Genomic DNA, 5001 nt, shown 5'->3' on the forward strand with positions numbered 1-5001 from the left:
GTAATGAAGCACTGGAACTGTGATGACACAAGTAATGATATAGTTTTGCATCTTAATTTATTGCTATGGCTGGAACGAGCAATTGTTTTGGCACTGATTTGATGCCACTCTTAATGTAATATGTAATTATCTCTACTTGTGCAAACAGGGATCTCTTTGAAGAGACCATATATTTTAGTGGAACTACACAAGAAGATGTTGGAAACATTAAACTAATCGAGGAGTATATAGTAAGCATGGCCACCACCGTAGATAGCAACAGATGGTTCCGGAGAAGTGCTTCATCTGTATGCTCTACACAATAAGCCTCCTGACAAAAGGTTGGTACTCGCCCACTGATTTCATCCATATGATTGAGCTTTGTCATCTCTATCGGTGTTGTGCTACTGTTTAGATACTGTCATGAAAAAGTGGTATTTTCCTTGAGAAGTGCTTCATTTGTGATGTTTTAAATATTTCCTTTCCTTTTTTTTCGAGCAAACAGGGATGCTAGCATTTAGTAGTCATCTTGTCTTTGCACAACAGGATCATCTTCCTCTGAAGAAGAATATGGAGTACGTGAAGTGACTAGTTCCGATTATGCCAGGATGAAGAAGCCCTGTCTATCTTCTCATCAGAAGGAGCAGTTGAAGGATGGTTACATTACTCCCCACAAGACCAAACTAACTTCAGCTCAGAAGGACTGACAAATCTGCATTTTTTTGCTGTGATGCGCGAGTACAAGGTTGTTCTAGGATTCTTTCTGGTGAATTCCATTTTTCTAAAAGTGTGCTCTACATGGACCATGTATGTGCCTGTTGAAACTGTCAATTCATAGTACAGTTTGCTTTATACTAATCACTTTTTTGTATTTGTGCAAACAGGGGTGCTCAGCTTGATTTCAATGGGAACTGCACAAAATGTTCATGAATACATCGAATCATTGATTTCCACCATAAGAAAGGAGGCGCCGATAAGTTCAAGGCGTTGCAACATATAAGGGCGAAATCATACAAGCTACGCGCGAATTTGGTTGATTTTGGTGGAACTGCACAAAAAGAACAGCTGGTTTACTTAGCACGAGGTGCCATGTCAATGTCCAAACTGATGGCAAACCCTGCCCATTCCACAATCGTAGGCATTTGATATTTTGGACTGGGACAACCTTGTCAAATTTTGCTCATTGATTTGAGCAAGACATGCGTTTGATATTTTTGAATGGGACGCCCTTTGCTGTCAGCAGCGTCGATCAATTTTTTCTTTATTCTTTAGTTGTGAAGTAAATATTGCCTCTGACATGTGAGTCGCTGAGATGCATAATCATCGATTGTTTTGAATGTTCTCTATGAATTGCCAGGCCTGTGTGTTTGATTGCAATGTACAGAAACGCTAAAAAGCTGCTCAAACTCTTTGTACTCCTTCTGTTCCTTTTTTACTTCGCACATTGTGAAAGTGCATACTTTTTTGTATAAGATTGGTCAAAGTAGAGATACTTTGACTGCAGACAAAACTTGTATGCACGACTAGAAAGGACCGGAGGGAGTACATGTGAAACTGCTGCAAACGAGGTGATCACCCTGGGAATAATGCTAGTACGTATTGTTTTGCATGTTCATCCAATGCCAGTGATACAGGAATTCGAACTAATCGAAATAAATTCATTCATACACGGTCGGATTTCATATAAACATGCCGGATTTCATTACATTTCATACATTCTTCAACTAAAAAGGGGTGCGCTGGAGGTATAATTAATTAACCGAAGCTACCCACCTGTGTCCCGCTGAGCCGAACAGAAGCTTCAGTGACTTAACTGCAGGTGCAGTTGCGTAACTGACATGTGGCCTGTTGGGCCCACGTGTCAGTCAGCCAACTGCACCAGCAGTTAAGTAGAAGCAGCGTTCTTCTCCAGCGCAGCTCTCCGACTCCACGTCGCCGCCAAGAAGCTAACGGCCGTCAATGGTCAACCCGCCTAGCTTGGCTTCAACCGGAGGGTAGCAGCGGTGGCCTTACTTGGACCCGAGCGGCGGCGACCTACCGTGTTCTACTCTTCCTCGTTTTCTGTGTGGCGCGGCCTCGTTGGCAGCGGGGCGGGGCCTCGGCGGAGCCGGCGATGTCCTCTGTCTCGTTGCCGGCGGGCGGCGCCTCAGCGGAGTGGTGGAAATCCTCCCCCACGTTGGTGGCAGGGTGGGGCCTCGGCTGAGCCGGCGATGTCCTCGCCTCGTTGTTGGCGGGGCGGGGCCTCGGCGGAGCCGGCGGTGTCCTCTGCCTCGTTGTTGGCGCCGCGGGGCCTCGGCGGAGCAGGGCCTCGTCGATGCCAGCGAGCGGGGACTCGTCGGAGCCGGCATTGTCCTCTGCCTCGTCCTCGGTCTCGCCAAACAGTGTCTCGCCCACTTCATCGCCCTCTTTGCTAGCCTCTTTGTAGGCGGCCGCAGCCTCCGCCACCCGCATGCAGTACCGCCAGCGCTCGAGGCGGGCCTTGCGGGCGGAGCGGTACGAGTCGAGCAGCGCCTCCTGCTCCGCCCGCTCCACGGCGATCTGCTCCTCCGACTGCAGGTGCTCCTGGAGGAGATGGTGGTTGTAGGCGGCATCGGCCTGCGCCTCCCGGAACTGCTCCTCACCCATCTGCCTCACCCCGTCCATATATTGGGCATGGGCCTCGCCGATGGTCATGGTGCAATGCACCGGCGAGGATGGCGCAGAGGAGGGGGTTGGCGCCGGATCGTCGACTACCATGTTCTCCATTGGGACGTCGTCGTCCTCCGGCTGCCTGCCGGCCAGCCGGTCAGCAGCAATGGCTGCCATCTCCTTGTGGTCCATCGTCCGCCCGTCCCGAAGAGCGCTGGAGCGCGAGGAAGCCATGGTGGGCAGTAGTGGTGTGGACAGGAGAAAGGGAACGGATGCGGATGACTGCGGCTATGGCCGGTGCAGCAGTTTATATAGCAATGGTGGGCGGGCGGAGGGACGAACGTGTGGCGTCGGAGTAGCCGCCTCGGCAACCGCGTATCATTAATGTGGGCGGGTGATGGACGGACGGACGACACTTGTGTCGTTTGAAGGCGGAGCAATCGCCTGCACCGGGAAGCGGGGCGGGCGGCGCTGACTGTTTTGGGCAGAAAGCGCGCGCGGGCGAGGAGATGACTTTACTTGGAGAGGATGACAATGGGGACCCACCAGGTCCATAGCCTCACGTACGCAAGTGCCTCCTTATTATATATATGTAACTATAATTTATTTTGCTTCCTCCTGGTTTCCTGACATCACGGTCCCACACCATTGTCAACCTATGTAGTAGTCAATAAACGAGGGAATTGCACAAGAAGCGGTCGACAGCTGGGACCAAGCAGCTCGAGCAGTATTTGTGTTTTTGAGGTGTGAGCACTGCAGAGTTTTTTGATGTTTAGCCCAGATATTATTTTTTCTCCTCTGAACAACAACGAAAACATCGCTGCAGGTATTAATTGGGCGGGCTATGGCCCGTCTAGCCCAGGCCAGATATTAATTTTTTTCAAGCTGAAAATGGCTAGCCCAGCTATACTTTTTTTAGGAATACTCAGGCAAGGTCAAGTTGTTATTCTCCGCCCCGCTGGGCTGCAAATCTTTCCTAGGAGGGATGCATTAAGCTTAACAAGAAAATGAGCTTTAAGAAATAATAAATGGGATGTAATTATAAAAACTGGGCAGTAACTATAAAAAAATGCACCAAACACGTGATTACTTTATAAAATATTATTTTTGGATATTGAAAATTTTAATTTCATTAATTGTTGCGAGTGCAATGTTTCGTTGGATTTTTACGTAATATAAATTTATATTGAAATTGTATTTAATCTGACTAGAAATTTCGGGGTAAAAATATTTCGGATCCCATCAAAATGTGGGAAATTTTATTGAATTCTGTTTTGAACGGTTGGTTGAAATGGGCTGTACTTTTAACAAACTATAAATGGGCTGTAGTAAATTCTATTAGAATTAAAAAATGGGCTACACATTCTTACAAATCTCAAATGGGCTATAAGTTCTCTGCCACACACTTCTGGCCTTACTAAGTTGATGCGTCCCCTAAAAAAACAGAGTTGACGCGTATGCAAGGCTTTGTCAACTTATAGTCAACACACGGTTCTAGCAGCAGTGGCCGTTGGATGTCCATCCAACGGATGCCGTGCTTCTTCTTCAATCTCGGATATTCTAGCTTCACCCGCCCAAAAAATGATTCCTCCCCCTGACATCTGGGGCGCACCGTTTCGGAAGCTGACCTGTGGGCCTACTAAGTTGACGTACCAAGGGCTTTGTCAACTTAGTCAATATAAACGATTCTAGCTGCAGTGACCGTACGATGTCCATCCAACGGTCGTCGTGCTTCTTCAACCTCTGGTCTTCTTGCTCCAGCCGCCCAAAGCAGCGCCGGTCGTGCCGCCTGCTCCTGCCTCCCGTGTCCGGCTGTGCTGCCGCGGAGGCCTCACCGCCCCCTACTACTCCCACCGCTGGCCAGGCCATCCCTCCACTCACCCACACCCCATGTTATTCTGCGGCGACGGAAGCGCAGCCGAACCAGTGAACCCTCATACTCCTCTCCGCGTGTGCAACCACTGCCGCGTCTTCCCCGGTTCCGCGTCGTCCCCTTCCTAGGCCTCGCCGCTGCCCACCGCCCTGGTGCTCTCGGCGCGGCGTGGTCAACGTGGTCAAGGAACGACTTCCATCGGACGTGGGCTGTACGTGGAGAGGCTGACAGCTGGGTCCACGGCAGCCGCAAGGAAGTGCCTCCTTATTACGCGCAAAATAATTATTCCTCCACCTGACAGCGGGGACCCACCGGACAGGCCACCGTATTTCGTGAAAAAAATGATTCGCCCCCTGACTGCTGGGACCCACGAGCTACATCTTCGCACGCAAGGAAGTGCGTCTGAAAAAAAACGATTCGCCCCCTGACTGCTGGGACCCACAAGCTACATCTTTGCACGCAAGGAAGTGCGTCCGAAAAAATGATTCGCCCCCCGACTGCTGGGACCCACCAGCTACACC

The sequence above is a fragment of the Triticum aestivum genome, chromosome 7D (assembly GCF_018294505.1).
Source record: "Triticum aestivum cultivar Chinese Spring chromosome 7D, IWGSC CS RefSeq v2.1, whole genome shotgun sequence".
In the NCBI taxonomy this organism is placed as follows: Eukaryota; Viridiplantae; Streptophyta; class Magnoliopsida; order Poales; family Poaceae; genus Triticum; species Triticum aestivum.